The sequence below is a fragment of the Pongo pygmaeus genome, chromosome 5, assembly GCF_028885625.2.
Source record: "Pongo pygmaeus isolate AG05252 chromosome 5, NHGRI_mPonPyg2-v2.0_pri, whole genome shotgun sequence".
Classification (NCBI taxonomy): Eukaryota; Metazoa; Chordata; class Mammalia; order Primates; family Hominidae; genus Pongo; species Pongo pygmaeus.
In genome coordinates, this window is record NC_072378.2 from 21,850,417 (window position 1) to 21,872,537 (window position 22,121).

The following is a 22,121-nucleotide window of genomic DNA, read 5'->3' on the forward strand; positions in this document are numbered from 1 at the left end:
ATTGTCCCTTAAATCTGGGAGAGCCAATGCAATGACTTCAGATAGCACAATGGGGAGAATCTTAATGGAAACCCAGCCAATGATTAGATTAGGTGACAGGAAGGGGGTCAAATGGATTATGGGAAAATGAGGAAGGAAGTGAGTTGAGTCATTTTGCTTTTAGTTACAGTATATTTTTACAATTGATTCTGTGGGTGGTATGTTGTTTAATTCATTACAGCTTTCAAGGACCAATTTTAGATGAAAAGCATGAATGATTGAAGCTCTAACCAAACTCTAATCCTAGATACTAGAAAGCAATGACTTTTTAATGTCTTTTAATCTGAAATAGATTATGGCTTTTCTGTAGCTTTGGACTGTTCAAATGTTTATTTCCTTTAAAATACCAATGGCTTACTTCACCCTCTTTGCAAACTTCTAAAGGGGTTGCTTCCTGCCCTTTAATATAGGATATTGACTTTTTAAAGACTGTGCATGTTTTAAAGAGACTTACATTAGAAATTTGATGTCTGAAGCTTGTCACTCTTTTAAGAATTTAAACATTGTATCTGATTACAATTACAATGCATAACCTTTGTAAAACCTTATTACTTATGTTTATCTTACTTGCATCCAATGATATGTCAATTACTATATTCAGTCATTGTCCTGAAAAATAACTCTAAGGAATTTATTAAATGGTGCTTTTTCCTTGATTTCCACGTTGCGCCTTTTGTGGCTGATTTCATATAGCCCTTTACATGGAAGTCAGGCTTGGGAGTGATCTTGGCCAGCTCTTGTGAGTGGGGCCAGGTGAAGGGTACATTCCTCTTTCTTTCCCTCTGCTTGCTTGGCGGCTTCTGGAGCAGGTTAGCCTCACAAGTTTCTTTTGTTCTTGCTCTAAAATTCGTGGATGTTCATTAATTCCCATGTGCTTAAGTAGCCTGCAGCTTTTTCTACTGACCAATGCGTGGTGGCCACTTTGAGAGGGAGGTTAATATTATTCTCATTTTTTGATTTAGTCTATAATTTGACTTTAAGTCTTCGGAGTAGATTTCTCTGTCCACCCTATTTAAAATAGCAATATTGTCCCTCCAATACTTTGTCATTCTCTATCCCTTTTACCCTGCCTTATTTTTCTTCGGAGCGCGTAAACGTATCTGATGTTATACTAAATATTTGTTTGCTGACTGGTTTACTGTTGGCCGGTCTCCTGGAATGTAAACATTGTAGGCAACGACTTTGACTCTGTTCATTCAGAAGAGCACTCAGCCTGGCAAATACACAAGTATTTGTTGGATTAATTAATTAATTAAATTTAATGCCATGAAACACACCAATCAAGGAGATAGATCCCCCTAAGGTTAAGCTTATTTCAAATTCTAAGTTTGGTATCTTTGAAACCTTGCTCCTTTCTCTCCGGCCTCAGTAACACTATCTTTTGTTGCATGAGAAAAAAAAACTCCCGAAGAACATTATTTTGGGAGGAAGAGAGGCAAATGAATATGGGTGTCAGGTTATCAAGTAAATATTGGAACAATTTATAGCCTATGATTGGGAATGTTTATTTTGCTTAAATGTGTCTTTGGTCTGACCTTGCAGTTAGAGTTACTTAGGAAGTTGCCTAAATGTTAATGAATGTTTATGATGTGGACTATAAGCTGAAAGCACTTAAAATATAAATATTTAAGCCATATGTTAAAAAATAACCCGAGCATTTGCAGCTATTTTGGATGGTGGAGGGAAATTGCCTGATTTATTGATAGAGCTGGGAATTTGGAGTCCTGGGTTCTAGTTCCATTCCTGCTTTTGGCAGCACTTCACAAAATGTCTATGTTTAATAAATGTTTAATAGGACAGTATTAATCGTTTAAAAAATAATATCTTTGTATCGCTTGGACTTTTTTTGTGCTCCAATTTCTCCAGCTTTTTTTTTTTTTTGAGATGGAGTCTCGCTCTGTCGCCCAGGCTGGAGTGCGGTGGCAGGATCTTGGCTTACTGCAAGCTCTGCCTCCCGGGTTCAAGCAATTCTCTTGCCTCAGCTTCCTGAGTAGCTGGGATTACAGGTGCATGCCACCACGCCCGGCTAATTTTTGCATTTTTAGTAGAGACGGGATTTCACCATGTTGGCCAGGCTGGTCTCAAACCCCTGACCTCAAATGATCCACCCGCCTTGGCCTCCCAAAGTGCTGGGATTACAGGCATGAGCCACCTCGCCTGGCCCCAGTTTCTCCAACTTCATTGATATTTTGTTAGCTTGCTCCTCAGGGTTTTCTTTTAAAAAAAAAAAAAAAAAAAAGCCAGAAGTTTCCCGTGTGTGTGTGTGTGTGTGTATTTGCAGGGAGTTTGATTCCATCTTCTCATTAGTGCCTCATTAATACATTTTTCTGCCTCACATTTGTTTAAGCTTCACCTGAAAAAACAAACTAATGTCATACTTAAAATATAGTATAACTGTACCTCATGTAGTAAACGTAATTTATAAAGAACCGAACTAGATGAATTTTGATGGGGAAAGGGGAATGTTGTTTCCAATGAAAGTAACCAAAGATGAGAGCTTTGTTCTCCCAAGCACAGAGGCTGGTCCTGGATAAATCTTGAAAGCAAGCAACTAGGCACAAACCAGGTGCCTATTGAAAGAGGTCCCTTTACCACCATTAGTGTTATCAGGGCTTTTATGTTAAACTTCTGTCTGTACTGTGCTGGGTGAATTTTTAACCGAACAGGCTTTACAATTGGAGCAATGGAATAGACTATAAACAAGGGCTAAAACCACTTCAGAATTCCAAAGGCCTGACTCAGCTCCACGTCTCACTTGTCTCTTTCCATGCACTCATCTCTCTGTGGGGCTTTCTCGAGGTGTGGTCCTGGGACCACCGGCATCCGATCAATTGTGGCACTTGTTAAAGCTGCTAATTCCTGGTTTCGACTGTAGACCTGCTGAATCAGAAACTGTTGGGGAAGAGTCTTGAAATCTTCATTTTTAACAAGCACCTATCAGGTGATTCTTAGGCACATTAAAATTCGAGAGCCTGTGATATATTCCCAGATTAGTACTGTCACATCTCTTAAGGTGGCACTTTATTTTACTTTCATTTTTTAACTTTTATTCTTATTTATTTATTTATTTTTTTGAGACCGAGTCATACTCTGTCTCCAAGGCTGGAGTGCAGTGGCGCGATCTCGGCTCACTGCAACCTGAGGCGATTCTCCTGCCTCAGCTCCTTGAGTAGCTGGAACTACAGGCATGCGCCACCATGCCTGGCTAATTTTTGTGTATTTAGAGAGACAGGGTTTCGCCATATTGGCCAAGCTTGTCTCAAACTACTGACCTCAGGTGATCTGCCTGCCTTGGCCTCCCAAAGTGCTGGGATTACAGGTATGAGCCCCTGCACCCAGCTGGAACTTGATTTTATATCTTTTTCTGGACTGTGCCATGCTATGAGTGGAGGGGAGAAAACTGAAATATGGGGAAAGATCTTTGTTCTCCTGTAGCTCCAGTTCCTTAATAAAGTTCATAGGAGGAACAGAGAGCCCATACACGAATTTCTTCAATGTGCTTGCTCTTTAGCAGGATATCCTATATCTACTAGATTTTAACATACTGATTTACATAAGCAAGGAACACTTCGACAGACCATTGAGAAAATCTGTGAGCTTAGCAAGAGCACACCACTGATGCGTGTCACCGTTGGGTGACCAACGTTGGGTGACCAACGTTGGTGACCAAGCCAGATGCGTTTAATATGCAGGGTGGGTTGGGGCTAACATTTCAGTACTGAGTGACATTGAGGACTTGTTAATGTGATTGACTGATGTGGAATCTTCTCCCACACAGTATATGGTGGGTCTTACTAGAGAGTTGGGTAAAAATAGTGTGCTAAAGGTTCAAAAATGGAACATATGTGGTCAAACCTCTGTGATAGTTGTTTATGAAGACTAAGGGTTGGAGTTTCCTGATGTGTGAAATGCAGCCCTACTAATGTAAAGGTATAGTCTGCCTGAGTTTTTCAGGGGTGGTCTCAGGGAGGATGCTTTCAAACCCTTTCAAACAGTAAGGAATTCTGGAGCTTTCAACTAGTCATGGAAAAATTGAGTTTTGTTGTACATTGAGCACCTGTGATGAGAGGGGGAAAGGCAGTTTCATTGGTTTACTTAAGTCAGCAGAGAAGGCTGCTGTGCACAGCTTCCATTGCATCATTCAAAAGAGAGTTTGTGTGGGAACTTTGCAAGTCAGTTTCCCTGTATGAAGTGATGGAGAGAGTGATTAAGATACTGAACTTTCTCTGTGTTCTTGCCCTTAACCATCGCCGGTTTGTGGGAGATTAAGAAGTCGATGCATTTTATGGAGAATTAATTTATTTTGATATAGACAGATAGACGGGTCATGAAAATTTGTTGACATACTTTACTAAACTGCTACATTAGATCAAATATTCTAAAAAAAAAAAAAAAAAAAAAAAAGGGTTTGAAGAGACCCAGTGACTTACAAGGTATGTTTTTATCACTGATGTGAGAAGACATATGAACACATTGAACTTAAAACAGTAGCAAACCCAGAGCATGGCTCAGCTGTTTGCAGACCAGTGGGGCAGACGCAGCTGTGCTTATACATTGTGCTTGTAGGAGCTGGGGGCTGTGCTCAGTCCTCATCTCAGAACCCACCCACGACATGTGGATGCAGGGAAGTCTCACAATTTTAGAAGAGATTCACAGTTTTTCTTGGGCCCAATCCTGACTTAAATTCCTATAGCTGCTTTTGAAATATACACCTCTTCGCATTCCTGTTCAAAATTTGGATTCTCTACCTATTTTGTAGGCTTGTGGGAAGGATTAAACCAGACAGTATTTATAAAGTTCCCATCCACTTACCGATGCACAATCAATTCTTGGCAAAATGAGTCCCCTCCCCTCCGTGAAAAAATAAAACGTATTGATAGAGGGAAAGGAATTTGTCCAGAGATGCAAAACACTGGTGCTGTCAGCGGCTTTCTCAGGCTTTTTCCTTCAAGCAGTTTTCACCCGAGACAACCCCAAAGTGTCCTTTTACCTTTTAGTAGGACATGCAGTTGTGAGGGAGAGTCAGGTTTTCCTTGTTTATGCTTCCATAGTTTTTACCCTCCAGACCCTGAATATTTTTGCCCTTAGAATGTAAAAAGGAGAGATAATGAAGCAGCCCGTTGTCACTAAGGGATAGAACCTTTACCTGTTGTTCCCATGACAGTGTAACAATACACAGGATCAACATGTGACAAGAATCTTTTTATTCCTTGTAAACCAAGAAACAAAAAGTCATCTTATAAGCTGAGACATTTTAAGAGAACAGGCCCATTGTGTTTTCACCCCCTTGCTCTGTTGTTTTTTGGTTTTTGTTTCTAGGATGGGTAAAGAAACAGGTTATAGAGGTTTCCTGGAACACCTGTGTGAGGATCTCCCTGGGTGCTGGGTGTTGGAGAGCTAGCGCTGCACAGCCTGTTGGTGGGAAGAGTGAACAGACGGTTGGTTGCATGTTGATAGGAGCTGTGGACGCTCTAGTAAATACAGAGCTCTCCTTAGGGGGAAAATGCTTTAGCTTTAGATGTTTTGACTTTAGATCTTATTGCTGGGGTTTCAGACTTTTAGAAAGGCACAGCTTGACTAAGATTAGCCAAAGCAGCAACTTAATTGAACGAGTAACAAGTATTGGGACAACCAGATATAATTAACTTTGATGTTTTAGAATTTCTTTTCCATTCTTTGATTGGTTCACTTGCGTTTTGATCCTTAATGATGTGTGCTCAGTGAATTACACTAGAAGAGAAATGTCTGTGTTTATATTCAATGTTACCAGATTATTCTTTTTGTCGAGGGCCAGGGCATTTTCACCTCATGGAAAGATGGATTGGTAAGGAACAGGCTGTACTCTGCTAAGTATGTTTTCAGTAACAGCTAGTAACATCACAAATTCAGGGTCAGAATAAACTATCACAGACTAGACAAATATTTGTGATGTTAGGAAATGGAGTAGAGTATGGAGATGGACTCATAAGATAATTAGTAAGTGAAAATGAACTTATATCAGTCTTGAAGCAAACTCACTACCTCCTTATCTGTATGTAGTTTTGCGTGTGATATTCCTGACTTGGGGAATAGTTGGAAATTTACCAGGTTTTCATATTATTGTTACTTCCTTCTAATCTCTTTATTTCTATAAATTTGGAGATGATATAAAAATATGGCCTATTACTAAGAAATCAGAAGTTATATATTGTGCCTTTCTAGTCACTTGCTCTTTGTGTCTTCTGGGTAAGTCATTTAAATTTCCTGAACCTCAGTTTTCTCATCTGTAAAGGGGATGTGCCTACTTGGTAAATTGCTATGGGATCAACTGAGATAAATGTACGTGGAAATGCCTTTGACACTTGGAAGTTCTTTATAAATAGAATTCTATTATGCACAGAGAATGAAAGGGCAGTCTAGAGTAAGTGAAGAGCATATCTGCTGCCTTTTCAAAGTCTGACCACTTACCCCCCAAATAGGTACTTGCAAAGGAATGTTTCCTCTTCCAGGCATGCACCCTTCATATCAGTCTTCCTTTACTCATCTTATCACTGCTTCTATTATTTTGGAACCTTAGGACATTAGGTGACAGACACTGTTTTATGGAGCATACTGAAGAACTGTTTGAAAAGTATTGGCTGGGCATGGTGGCTCACGCCTGTCATCCCAGCACTTTGGGAGGCTGAGGCAGGCGGATCACTTGAGGTCAGGAGTTTGAGACCAACCTGGACAATGTGGCGAAACCCCATCTCTACTAAAAATACGAAAATTAGCTGGGTGTAGTGGCGGGCGCCTATAATCCCAGCTACTTGGGGGGCTGAGCCAGGAGAATTGCTTGAGCCCAGGAAGTGGAGGTTGTGGTGATCCAAGATCATGCCACTGCACTCCAACCTGGGCAAAAGAGCAAGACTCTGTCTCAAAAAGAAAAAGAAAAGAAAAGGAAAATTATTGTGGGCTCAAATAAGACTGGGTCAGTTAGTAGAAGCAAATAGAACTCCCCTCCCCTCTCCTTTATCTTTCCTTCCCTCTCCTTTCCCTCTCCTCTCCCTCTCCTCTTCCTTTTTTTTTTTTTCTTTTATTGAGACAGGGTCTTGCTCTGTTACCCAGGCTGTAGTGCAGGGATGTGATCTCTGCTTACTGCAGCCTTGACCTCCCAGGCTCAAGTGATCATCCCACCTCAGCCTCCTGAGTAGCTGGGCCCACAGGTGCATACCACCATGCCCAACTAATTTTTTTTTTATTATTTGTAAAGACAAGATCTTGCCGTGTTGCTCAGGCTGGTTTCAAACTCCTGGGCTTAAGCAGTCCTCCTGCCTTGGCCTCTCAAAGTGGTGGGATTATAGGTGTGAGCCACTGTGCCCACCCCCTTTTTTCTTTTCTTTATGTTTTTTCTGTTTTCCTCTTTCCCCACTTTTTTGAGCATATATACTAACATTTTGCATATCAGCCCAGATTTTTAGATCAAATTGTGGATACAAGAATTTGGATCCATTTTATCCGAAAAATGATATTTTACATTTTATTTTCAAGACAGATGAGCTGGTTCATAAACATGTATCTAATCTTTTTTTTTGGCCTTTGAAGCTTAAGAAGTTCAATAAATATCACTGTGCTTATTCTGACCTTGCACCCATTATGTTTGTTGGAATCAGGTCCTCCTGCAGTTTTATTTTCATTTTTACACCTTTTTGATCATCACCACACTGCGAGTTAGTTTAGGAAGGTGATTTGAAGCAATTGCTTCTGTTGAGTTTACTTGATGATCTTCCTTGCAGACACGTCCACTTACTTATCATGTAAAAATTATTTACCTATCATACATAACGACACAATCCTTGCCATAAGTGCATGCTAAGTAAGAGATTAGCATGCTGGCATTTAGAAAGGTTCCTCCCCCTTGTTCCTTTAAATGTATTTTGTTGTTTTGTTCTGTGTGGCATCAAATTTATACTTGTCCTTTTCTTTTAAAGACAGGTTTTGGGAAGGAAAAGACGAGATCATAACATTAAGATTGAATGTGTTTCTCAATCTTCGCATCCTTAACTAGTTTCTTTGATGTATTCGAGTTTGCTGTAAAATGTGAGGGGAGGAAGAAAGGCAACCAGTGATAATCAAAGGGGAAGAAAGATCAGGGTGTAGGACTCGGTGACATTTGAGGGGAAGTTTGGGAGCTGTTGCAAGAGTTATTGCTGCCTGTGACTATTTGGCCTGGCTACATGTCAGAGCCATTAACTTCAGAATAACACAGCCTTTAAGAGAATGGACTCTTTTAGAAAACTCCTCATTAATTTAATTTATGGAAGGGGAGGGGAGTTGAGGAGCAGGGAGCGGGAAGCATGCGGTTTCACCAGTGCCTAGAGTTTAAGTTAAAAAAGAAACAAAAAAAGTACAAAAGCTGAGAATGCTGGATTATATGAAAGATTTAAAAAAATTCCCTGCTCTGTCTCTGGTGGCCTCGGAGCCTGTCCTGCTTGAGAAGGAATTGCCTCCTCAGTGATGGCTTTGGGAGCTCAACCCCTAACATGGATCCCAGCTGGGAAATCTTCAGCTCTAATTAAGCTTGGCTTGTTTTGATTCTCTTCCAGCCTTGTGGTTGAATAGCTTTGTGTATGTAGCCTTTTGCTAACAACTTTTCCCACAGTCAGGAAAACCTTCATCTTCAGTGTCAATCATTACCTGGAAGTCTTTGGCCGCCATCTCACAGGAAGTGGCTAACTTGTGTATACGACTCTCCCTCTTGCCCCCTGGCCTCCCCCAACAGATTTCACCATATTTTGGGAGTGGAAGGAACACAGCTATCGTTACTCATAGAAGAACGGGAAAAGACAGTGTTGTCTGGGTCCATGGAGCCACAAGAACACACCAGGATTGATCATTCCTCTTTCTCTTAATTGTCTTTTGCCTTGCCCTCCCCTGCTAGGATAGAAGAGGTGGGATAAGATGGATGGGGATGAAATTTATTAAATAAATTATTCAAAAATACTTGTTAAACCTATCTACTGTTTGCCATATGCTAAGACCCAAAGGAGGGAAGAATGTCATCGTGCCAAGTCATGGGATGGCAGTGATGGTATTGCTATGGTGCTGTGTATACAAGACCATGAGAGCAAGAGGAAGGAGCCCAGTGTGTGGCCTGGGAGGGTCAAGGGAAACTGGATTCAGGAAGTGCCATTTTGGCTAAGAACTATAGAGTCAATACACATTTGCAAGGTTTTAAAATGAAAATGGAGGCCGGGCACGGTGGCTCACGCTTGTAGTCCCAGCAATTTTTGAGGCCGAGGCGGGCGGATCACCTGAGGTCAGGAGTTCAAGACCAGCCTGGCCAACATAGTGAAACCCTGTCTCTACTAAAAATACAAAAATTAGCTGGACGTGGTGGCACACATCTGTAATGCCAGCTACTCAGTAGGCTGAGGCAGGAGAATCACTTGGACCCAGGAGGTGGAGGTTGCAGTGAGCCAAGATTGCATCACTGCCTGGGCGACAGAGCGAGACTCTGTCTTTAAAAAAAAAAAAAAAAAAAAATTAAAATTGTTCATATGATTGGGCTGGACGCTAGATTGTTTGGGAGATGAAGTTGTACGCCCTGGGGGTGTTCTGGAAACTCATGCAATACTTTCTTTGGTCACAGTGATTGGAAGGCGCTTCTGGCATTGAATGAGCAAAGCCCAGGCAGCAGGTACGATGCAATGTACAAGATAGTTCTGCACATGAAGAATTGTCGTGTGTTTAACACGATTGTTCTCAAGCGTCTCAACAGACATTTACGTAAAGTTAATTACAGAACCTGTCTATAAGAGTTTGAGCTAGAACCTAACTTTGTTTTACATTTAGGTACAAAGTATTTGTTGCCAGGCTTAATGCACACTGAATTTTCCAGGAATAAAACTACTTTGTCAATTGGGGGAAGACTGCACATCGTTTTATGTGGACCTTTACTAAATACTGTTCACAATTTAGAGAAATTGTGTCAGCCATGGCCACACCACTTTGGAAATTTGAATGATCAATAAAACATACTGTGTGGGTCTGTGTTTGGAGCTGTTGTATTCACAGTGATTCCATGCACACAGCTACTTCATGGTGTCTTCTCTTGGCAGTTTTGTGCCAATACGTAAAAACGACAAGTTATGTTATTATCAATTCCATTCCCCCCTTTTTCTTCTATACTTAAGATATTATATTGATTTACTTTTAGAAATTATTATGCAGGTAGGTTATATACTACTTACGATTTTTATTTCAAGACAGAAAAGTGTGTTATAAAAAGAGACTTGGGATTGATAGGCTTGAAAACCCCTGCCTAGATATTGAAGTACCTTGTATACTATTAAAAGGAACTATGTACTTTATAGTCCTTGAAGTATGCCCTTCAAACTATCTACATAAGAATCACCTGGAAAGCATTTTCAAACTTCAGGGTCCTGGGCCCATTTTAGAACCACTGAATTCCTTGTGGGAGACTTGAATCTATCTTATGTCACCCTCTCCCCAACCTACACATGACTTTTATTTTTCTTTCTTTCTTTCTTTTTTTTTTTTTTTGAGACGGAGTTTTGCTCTGTCGCCCAGGCTGGAGTGCAGTGGCATGATCTCGGCTCACTACAGCCTCTGCCTCCCGGGTCAAGCAATTCTCCTGCCTCAGCCTCCCAAGTGGCTGGGATTACAGGTGCCTGCCACTATGCCCAGCTAATTTTTTGTATTTTTAGTAGGGAAGGGGTTTCGCCATGTTGGCCAAGCAGGTCTCAAACTCATGACCTCAGGTGATCTGCCCGCCTCGGCCTCCCAAAGTGCTGGGATTACAGGTGTGAGCCACCACGCCTGGCCTCCAACCTACACAGGACTCTTATCCCACTAACATTTGAGAATGCACTGCTATAGAATTTCTCTAAATTTAAGAATTTAGAGAAATGGAGGGACATAAACAGGTTTTAGGGTTAAAAATAATACTCTGGGTTGGGCGTGGTGGCTCACACCTGTAATCCCAGCACTTTGGGAGGCCAAGACAGGTAGATCACCTGAGGTCAGGAGTTCGAGACCAGCCTGGCCAACATAGTGAAACCCCGTCTCTACTAAAAATACAAAAATTAGCCGGGTGTGGTGGTGCGCGTCCATAATCCCAGCTACTTGGGAGGCTGAGGCGGGAGAATTGCTGGAACCTGGGAGGCAGAAATTGCAGTAAGCCCAAAGCGCTCCACTGCACTCCAGCCTGGGTGACACAGTGAGACCCTGTATCAAAAAAACAAAAAAAACCCCAAAAAACAAAACTCTACTAGGACTTCAATGGCAGATTGAAGGAGCTTCAGACTCACAGCTGAGAATTGGTGAAGTTTCTATTGTAATGTTCTAGTTGAAAAATTTTGATGAAATACAGCATGGTATGTGGTAGACATGGGTGAGAGGAGTTGTTATGAAGTAAAATGATACAATGTAGTGATTGCATTGGCAGAATAAAAGAGAACACAGCTAGATTAAAGATAACAAAGGACGATTTTTGCTAGGTAAATGGTGTTATCATTTATCAAGTTGGGGATTTCAGTGGGGTGGGTGGCTAGTCTGTGGTTTCTGGTTTGGGCATGCTGACATTTAGTTTCCTGTCATACCTGTCAGTGGAGATTGGGTATATACAGATATGATTTAGTTTAGGAGAACCATCTCCTGGAGATAAGGATTAGGGAATCATTCACATATGGATGGTAGTTGAAGCCGTTCAAGTGGTAGAGATTGTTGCCCAGATAGTACACAGAATGTCCACATACAGGATGATATATATGTGGGCTGCTTCTCCTTGTTTCTAAGTGAATTTTACTCCCATAATATTCAGGACTCCTTTTAGATATGATAGTTTTAATTGTTGAAGATAATGTAGTTCAGTTGTAGCTCCATATCTTTGCTGAATAAGCTTAATTGGGGTGTGGTGTGGGAAACCCATACACTTTCAGACATATAGCATACCTCTTGTTTTTTTTTTGTTTGGAGACAGAGTCTTGCTCTGTTGCTCAGGCTGGAGTGCAGTGGCGTGATCTTGGCTCACTTCAGCCTCCACCTCCAGGGTTCAAGCTATTCTCCCTGCCTCAGCCTCCTGAGTAGCTGGGATTACAGGCGTCCACCACCACCCGGCTAATTTTTGTATTTTTTTAGTAGAGACGGGGGTTTCACCATGTTGGCCAGGCTGGTCTCGAACTCCTGACCTCAGATGATCTGCCCACCTTGACCTCTCAAGGTGTTGGAATTACAGGTGTGAGCCATGGCGCCTGGCCAACATCCCTCTTGTTGTTTAGTCCAGCCTTGGGACAAAGGATGTGCCTGAAAAAGACTAATGATATAGTTTATGATACGGTAAAAAAGGTTATAGTGAAAACAGCTGCCAGTCTACAAAATTAGTGTGGTTTATAGAAATTGCATCTTTGAGATCTATTGATTATTAAGACCCCAAACCAATTGGTTTTACTTGCCTCTGCATTTTTTTCCTTAAAGAATACACATACCCAAGTCTTTGAAGTGTAATAATTTATTTGGGTTGGGGTATCTTCTCTAGGGAGATTCTAGCTTTGTTTTCTAATAGTCATTTTCCATGCAGTTTCTTCCTTTCCGTGCATTCACATTTAAATTGAAAAAAACACGTAAAATTTAACACAAATAGACTGATGTCTTTGTTTACCCACTGACCTCTGAGTGTCAAATATCACAGATTCTTTCTGTTTTTGTCTTTCTCTTTCTTTCATTATGACAAGTGGCACTATCAAGTTTTTCCTTACATGAACGCTTCCTATTTCTCTCCTTCCTCTGATAATTTAGAAACAAGTTTGGCAAGTGCTTTTTAGAACTTTTCATAGTCAATACTGAATGCCTTTAGTCTATGAGTCCAGTCTTCCCTGTGGTTTTCACTCTTGGCGATTTCACTTTAATGGTTTAAAACGACAAAGTTCTAGGCTCTGGGGACTGACTTCATAGGGGAGAGTCTACGTATTTAAAAGCATTTTTGCAGTGCCAGCTGTGGCTAATGTTGTGTCAGCATTTCCATCATCGTAATTCCCAACATTCGAGGGTTTATAACGAGACTGTTAAATTTCACCACAAACTGAAGCTTGGTATGCAAGAATTGAGCCTGAAGCAAACTTTTTCATTTAAAAAAAAATGTAGTTTCTCTATAAAGCCACTAACAAAGAAGCAAAGCTAGTGATTATTGTTGTTACACTACCCAAACTGCTTGGTTTACTTAATACTTCAGGGACATTAGACTGTAATATAAGGCAATCACTCCAAGAGTTTGCAGAAAAAACAGAGTATGAATGTGAGTGATATTTAATTTCGGAGGGTGTCTGTTTGAACATTAGAAAACATTTTCTTCTCAATTTTGGGATAATTTTCTAGCCTTGTTTATCTAAATGTCCTGTGGGGAAGCAAAAATGTTTGGGGCCCATGATAATGAACTCCATATAAATATGCAAATGCTTAAAACCTCAAGCAGGTCCCTTTCCTCGAACCTCAGAGCAAGAGAAATGATAGGCATATCGATGAGGGGGCAGTACAGCATGGGACTGGCCATCGAGCTGCTACAATCTTCATTTAAAAATGTTCTTTCATTCCCATGTAACGCTGATCCTCAAGGACCACTGTAGGAAGAGCAGATACCTAGAGAATTTTTTTTTCCTTGTGGTAATGATGATTGATTTCTGCAGATACATCCCCATTGTCTGGCTCCGACCTCCCTTGTGACTGGCAGGAAGCATATGCAAGATGCTAATTTGAGTTAAGCACAAAATCTATGGCCTTGCAACAGAAACAGCATGATTCACATATGGATGAACCCATGGCTCTGGCCTCTTTAGTACTCCATACTTAAATCAACCAAATGACTTAGCCCGCAGGTTAATGGAATGAAAGCTAAAGATAACCTTGTGAGGGTCAAGTCGGCCAGGCTTGTTTTCCCTTTACAGTGTTCAGAGATATTCATTCTATTGTTCTTCCTCTTTGTACCTCATATTGGCTCTTTTCGCCATATTCTCTCCATTTTCATCACCTCTTCTGGGTGTATTTTCTTTTTCTTTCTTTCTTTTTTTTGAGATGGGGTCTCACTCTGTCACCCAGGCTGGAGTGCGGTGGTGTGATATCAGCTTAGGGCAGCCTACGCCTCCAGGGCTCAAGTAATCCTCCCACTTCAGCATCCCGACTAGCTGAGACCACCACAGGTGAGCGCCACCACTCCCAGCTAATTTTTTGTATTTTTGGTAGAGAGAGGGTTTCACCATGTTGCCCACACTGGTCTTGAACTCCTGAGCTCGAGTGATCTGCCCACCTCGGCCTCCCAAAGTGCTGGGATTACAGGCATGTGCCACCACGCCCAGCTTTCTGGGTGTATTTTCTTCTTTCCCTTCTTCCTTACTCCAAATAGTCCAGACTGAGGAACTGTTTGTAGAGAGTCTGCTAGGTACTAAGTGAAAAGCTCAGCTTTCACATACATGCACTACAACATTTGAGCGGATAGGTGCAGATTGATAGATAATGAAGTAATATATAATTTGTATATGCACGTGTGTGTGCATACATACACATATATAATATATATGCCTGTATGTATATACATTTATAATCTGACTGCAGACATCCTCAGCAACTCAATAACAAACAGTTATGCTGTTTAGGTTACAGAGTTGCAAAAAACTGTAATGAATTAGAAAAAGGTGTTCCTTTTGGCCTCAGGGTATGTGGTTTGGCAAGCAGGTGAGGGCTGGCTGTGTGTCCCTACTCCCGCTCTGGGTTGGGCATGATTGTATAGGGGATATCTTGCATAGCCTTATGAGCAGCCCTGAGAATGTCATTGATTGGCATTCATATTTCTTTCAATGTGTGAGTTTTTCTTTTGTTATTCAAAATGTGACCCCGATTTTAAGAAAACCGTCACAAATACTTCATGGATAACGAAGTATTGTTAATATAATGCAAGCTTCTTTTATTTTATCTTAATTTACTTTATTTTTGAGACAGGGTCTCTGTTGTCCAGGCTGGAATGTAGTAGTGCCATCATAGCTCACTGCAACCTCCAACTCCTGGGCTCAAGTGTTCCTCCTGCCTCAGCCTCCTGAGTAGATGGGACTACAGGTGTGCATCACCATGCCTAGCTAATTATTTATTTATTTATTTTTAATTTTTATAGAGCCAGGGTCTTGCTATGTTGCCCAGGCGGATCTGGAGCTCTTGGCCTTAAGCGATGCTCCTACCTTGACCTCCCAAAGTGCTGGAATTACAGGCATAAACCAAAGCACCTAGCTTCTTTCACTTTATATTTGACAATATATTAATATCTGAATTTTTAGACTATTAGAAGAGGCAAATGGTTAGAGGAATTGTTTGTGCAGACAACTGGCTGTTCGTATTACAGTGTGATGATTTGTGGGCAAACATTAGCCAGGCCTCTGAGTGTGACCCGGGGTTATTTTTCTCCCCCTCAGTAATTCAGAAGATAACTTTCAAACACAGGTATCTTTTTTGTACTGAACAATTAAGTTGTATGAATACCATGACTTAGGTCTCTTAGATTCCTACAGTTTGATGGTTGTCCGTTGGGATTATATGCGTGGATAAATAAGCATTTTAGTAATTGTTTTATGTTTTTATGAAATCCACATCCTAGGCTGGGTGCTGTGGCTCAGGCCTGTAATCCCAGCACTTTGGGAGGCCGAGGTGAGAAGATCACCTGAGGTTAGGAGTTTGAGACCAGCCTGGCCAACATGGTGAAACCCCTTCTCTACTAAAAACACAAAAATTAGCCAGGTGTGGTGGCATGCATTTATAATCCCAGCTACTTGGGAGGCTGAGAGAGGAGAATCACTTGAACCCGGGAGGCGGAGGCTGCAGTGAGCAAGATCACACCATTGCACTCCAGCCTGGGTGACAAGAGTGAAACTCTGTCTCCAAAAAAAAAGAAAAAAAAAAGAAAGAAATTCATATCCTAGTCTTTTCTCCAAATTTAGTGGCTTAACTATAATTAGAGAAAATGTGAGAACCAAAGAGCCCAGATAACAGGGAAACCAGGCTAGCTTTAGGACATTAAATTTATGGACCACTGTATTACTGTTAGGAAATCAGTAGGCTTTTTAACCTGCCTTCACCATGCTGGTCCTTTTCCATATTCACTTTTTTTTTTTTAACCATTTTATTGAGAACAAAATGTTTTATGTATTTCATGTAGAACTTGATGACTTTGGGGAGAAGTGTATAGCCTTGAAAATCAAGGCTATAAACTTAACACTTTCAGAAGTTTCCTCTGCTACTTTTATTGATTTATTTTTAAATTTCTTTTTCTTTTCTTTTTTTTTTTTGAGATGGAACCTTGCTATGTCACGCAGGCTGGAGTGCAATGGCACGATCTTGGCTCGCTACAATTATTTTTAAATTTCTAAAATTTTTTTTGCTTTTGTGGTAAGAACATTTAACATAAGTTCTATTTTCTTAGCAAAACGTTAGGTATAATAAAACATTATTGTTAACTAGAGGCCCTATTTTGTCCAGAGTTTATTCATCTTGTATATAAACACTTTGTACCTTTTGAATCACTCCTCCCCATTTCTCCCTCCTCCAGCAACTATTCTGGAAACCACCTTTCCACTGTTTGGTTCTACCACTTTGAATATTTCAGATTCCTTATAAAAGTGGGATCATGCAATATTTGTCCTTCTGTGTCTGGCTTGTTTCACTTAGCTTAATGTCTTCTAGGTCCATCCATGTTGTCGCAAATGGCAGGCTATCCTTCTTTTCCAGGGTTGAATAATATTCCATTCATACTCATTTATTTCTGTCTTCCTCCTCTGTGTGAAAAACATAATCCATGATGCTGACATAGCCATGTCCTCCTTTAATCTCAACCATAATTGATGTTGTAGACGTTCTCAGCTGACACGTATGGGTAACTGGGACTACAAGAGAGAGAATATGAATCTGCTGCTGCCATTATGAGACCTTATTTTTACATGGAAACCAAATCATATTGAGTGAGATGCAAACTGCTTAGATGAAATGTTTATAAGAACCAATTTAGGTCATTATAAACAGAATGAATAACTTGATTATCTCAAAGCATATTGTTTCAGAATAAGAAGTTAACTCTCGAGTTCTGTGTCTTTTTCCTTTGAAAATGATAAAGTAGTTCCTCAGCTCTGTGATTCACTTCCTGTTTTGGGGGACAGGATGTTGGATAAATGGTAAGGCCCAGACATGTCTACTCTTCTAGCTTTGCAAATGGGTCAAGTTTCTCTTGTTTATTCAAGGAACAGGGATAAAGTTGCCTCTTGTCAAACTAGAGGAAACTTCTTAGAACAGAAGGCCATGCTTTAGGGATGTTTTAATCCATATATTCTTTTTATTCTGTGACCTTGGCTTTACTCTGTTTTTATAATTTTGCCTTTTGGTTTGTCTTCTCTATGTCTTCTTTCTGTAATGACGAGTAGCAGTTGTCATATGTTGTCTATAAGAAGATGAATGATTCACAGTAACTATACATCTCCCCTATTCCCTCCCTAACAAAATTTTGGAGGCATGCAAAAATGAGTCTTTTAAATGAGATTTAAAACTTTTCAGGCCGGGTGTGGTGGCTTATGCCTGTGATCCCAGCACTTTGGGAAGCCGAGGCGGGTGGATCACTTGAGGTCAGGAGTTTGAGACCAGCCTGGCCAACGTGGTGAAACCCTGTCTCCACTAAAAATACAAAAATTAGCCAAGCGTGGTGGCACATGCCTGTAGTCCCAGCTACTCAGGAGGCTGAGGCAGGAGAATCGCTTGAACCTGGGAGGCAGAGGTTTCAGTGAGCCACTGCACTCTAGCCTGGTGACAGAGAGAGACTCTGTCTCAAACAAAACAAAACAAAACAAATTTTTTTTCCTAAAGTCTCAAAGCTTTGTTCATTTCCATTGTACATTTCAAATGAACAATGAAACTAATACTTGTATTTGATTTGACTATTGATTTGTCACAAATCATACTCTTTTCTTGATGGTGAGGATTATAGGAAATTTTACTTGGGCTGGGGGCAGGTAAAGAAAGACAGTTGTTCTTTATGATATTGTTCTAATATGCATACTTTTATTTTTTTCTTTTCTTTTCTTTTCCTTTCTTTTTTTTTTTTTTTTTTTTTTTTGAGATGGAGCCTTGCTCTGTTGCCCAGACTGGAATGCTGTGGTATAATCTTGGCTCACTGCAATCTCCGACTCTTAGGTTCAAGTTTTTCTCCTGCCTCAGCCTCCTGAGTAGCTGGGATTACAGGTGTGCACCAACATGCCCAGCTAATTTTTGTATTTTTAGTAGAGACGGGGTTTCACCATGTTGGCCAGGTTGGTCTCGAACTCTTAACCTCAAGTGAATTTTCCTTCATGAATTTCAGAGGTATACAGGATCCTTCTGCATTCTTCACAAGAGATTACATAAAAAGAAAACATAACATTGGACTGATCTGAATGAAAAAACAAAAGCCTGAGTGAGATGAAAAAGAGTAAAAAAACACTGTGCAAGATAGCTTACATACCAACTCCTTGGTATTACAGGTTCAGCATCCCAAAGTGGAAAATCTAAACTGTAAAGTGCTTCCAAAATCCAAAACTTTTTGAGCCCTGACGTGATGCTCAAAGGAAATGCTCATGGGAGCATTGTTTGTTTTTTTTTTTTTTTTTTTTTTGAGATGGAATTTTACTCTTGTCGCCCAGGCTGGATTGCAATGGTGTGATCTTGGCTCACTGCAACCTCTGCCTCCTGGGTTCAAGTGATTCTCCTGCCTCAGCCTCCCTAGTAGCTGAGATTACAGGTGCCCGCCACCACACCTGGCTAAACTTTTTTGTATTTTTAGTAGAGATGGGGTTTCACCATGTTGGCCAGGCTGGTCTCGAACTCCGGACCTCAGGTGATCCACCCGCCTCGGCCTCCCAAAGTGGTGGGAGGCCACTGCACCCGGCCTCGTGGGAGCATTTTGGATTTCAAATTTTCTGACTTGGGATCCTCATCTAGTAAATATATAATGCAAATATCCCCAAATCTGAAAAAATCCAAAATCTGAAACACTTCTACTCCCAAGCATTTCAGATAAGGGATACTCAACCTGTGTTGAAGAAAGAGAGAATCCATAATAAAGATGGCAAAGGAAGCAGATCCTATGATACCTAAACAGAGACAATGAGGAATTTCTGTACTTTTTCTAAATAATAGAATCTTAGCCCTGATTCATGTCTACTGGGTCCAATCACTAGGCAGTTAGTCTCCAAATAGTCTTGTGATTTATGATATAGTCTAAGTGGAATCAAAATTAGAGCCTAAATCCTCCATGCCATTTCTGACTTTTCTGAGTGTGGGTGTGTTGTAAATATGTAGGTTGGATGGGAGTTGAAGATCCTAAGAAATGTAAACAACAGCCCTGTCTTTGAAGAACTGGAGGAAGGCTCAGGGTTATGAGGATAGAACATGGAGTAAGGGGTGTGATTATAATGAGTGAAAGACATCTCTTTGATGAAGGGTATTCCACCCGGTGGGTCTCACACCTGGCCATACCTCATCACACCTTTGTTTGCACATACATGACATCGTTGGCAAATCTAGGTCTCTGGATGCTTCCCAACACTGGCACCCTGAGCTGAGGCTAATTTTGTCACCGTGATTAGCTGTGTGCAGATAACTTATCTATGACAATTAAAAAAAAATCCATGATTGGCTTTTTGCTGTTGCCAGCCAGCCACTGTCTGCAGTTGTTACTTGGCTTGTGTGGAGGGAATATAAAATTTAAAATTATTCTAAAGTAAACTTAATTAGGGAGGGAAATTTGTAGCCAACTTACCACCCTCATATAATGCAACCAAAACCAAATGTAAATGATTTTTGGATGATCCAAATTAGTTCTTCCTTCTGCCAGCTCACATGGAGCACCAAGATTAGAGAGTAATAAGAAGGCCTTCTAATAGGTAGGTTTTGGAACGGATTTCATTTGCATTAGGAAAGAGCATTGGGAAGAGTGCCCTTTAGAAACATTTGCCCACATATTTATTTTTGGATTTATGATACCAGCATACTGCATTTTAATTTGTTCCTTTTTGTTGAGTGCTCAGATTTTTATGTCTGGCTTTTTATTTTGTCTTGTGAATTTGTATAACTTTCAAAATGACAACACCCATTGCTTAGCATAAGGGACAAAAGAAAACTCTTTTTTTTCTCCCCTCTTGTGCCTTTTTAAAATAAGGCATCTAACAAAGACACAATTTTTTCCCTCCCTCTCCTAAGCCCCAGATGACCTAAGGATTTAGAGGTCTGAGGTCAGATTTCTTTCTTCTTTGCTTCACACACAACTGTCTCTTCTTTTTCTTGTGATCTTTCTGATTTGTATAGGGACTCTGCAGGTAGAAGAATGTGTGTGTGTGGGTTGTGTGTAAAATATGTACGCTTTCATATGCGGCAAGGGCATCTTTGGCTCAGATGGTGCATATGAAAGAAATTAGGTGATTCTAATTATATAGCCCCCAAATAGTGAGGATCCCAATTCTTCTCCTTCCCTCTTTGAATCTGTTTAATAGTTTACCTTTGAACCAAGTTAATTAGGAAAAGGGACAGGCTACAGTCATTTCATTTGGCTGTTTTTGGCATCCAGGAAAGTGTGGGGTGGGGAGCTCATCAGAGGCAAACCAAAGGAAGCTTGTAAACATTGAACTTGCTCTGAACAGATTATTAATTTTCTTCTCCTTGTACGTTGTTAAATCTGTAGAAAAGGAACATCAGCTCAAGATCTGTCGCTCTGGCTCCAGGCCAGCATGCCAAATTCTGTCATCTTTGCAGCATGGCCAGGCATCTTTATTACATGTTATAATTCTGGTTTTTGAGCTTGATCCAGAGATCCTGCTACAGCATCAGATGGTTTGGGATGTGGAAAAAGAAAAGGGCTATATTCATCTGTAGATGAGGTTTGGGGAGAATTGTAAGAGCCAGAAATGTGGAGTGGTTGTCTAGGGCAGGGACTTTTCATGGATGCTACAGACACCTCCTTTGTGCTGCCTCAAATTTGAAATGCATTATTAATTTCTGTTCAATACAGATCGTTGATATCAAACCAAAAATAAATGTGGGCCCTACTCCTGCTCTGGCCCTTACATCTCCCAGCAGCCCAGCAATTAGCACCAGCCTTGAGAACAGAGTGCTATCATTGATGTGACAGTTTCGTCCCTATTGTCCTGTTCCTGGGGTGCATTGGTGACCCTTGACCTCCATTGGTCTAGGAGTGGGAAACTGAACTTATGAACTGTTCGGGCTGCACTGGCCTCAGATTAACCTGGGCAAGGTTAACTTTCTCACTCTCTTCTTCAAAAGTGCTTTAGAGGGTGTGGAAATGCTAGGAGTAAATAATAATTTTTAAAAATGGTTGGGAGGGGAAAAACAATTGCATCCATTTCCTGAGTACAGACACCCCTAACCTGCCTTTTGCAAATAATCTCCCTTTTGTCTGCTCTTAGGGGTTTTGCAGATGAAGCCTTGGCTTTGGCTTGTCAATGAGGACTTTTCAGAAGCTCCAGAATGCCTTTAGCGGCTTTGCAGGAAGCGGTGACACAAAGTTCCAGCCAGTCTCCCCCTCCTTCCACTTATTGTTTCAGAATTGTCAGAAAACAGGCTGGGATGAGGAGGAAGAGCTACTGTGAGGGCTTTTTTTTTGTTGTTAGTTTGGCTGCTGAATGAAAGCAAGCACTTTATTTAGAAGTGAGTAGGGAGGGAAATGCAGCTTAGGGTTGACACCCTTCTGGTGCTTATCCATAAATATGAAATGGTGTTAGAACACCAGACACCAGAGAGCTTTCTGATTGGCTGTTGGTGATGTCATCATGTCATTAATACTGTGCTCAGAAAATAAACTGATCCGCCTGTTTTCTTTCTTTCTTTCTTTCCTTCTTTCTTTCCTTCTTTTCTTTCTTTCTTTCTTTCTTTCTTTCTTTCTTTCTTTCTTTCTTTCTTTCTTTCTTTCTTTCTTTCTTTCTTTCTAGCTGAAATGTATGAAATCCATTTTGTAATCTAAAATGAGGTGCTTCAGTCAGGACATTTCAAAAGAATTATGTTTCTCATGTGTTCAGAGTCATTTTGGTGTTCACTTG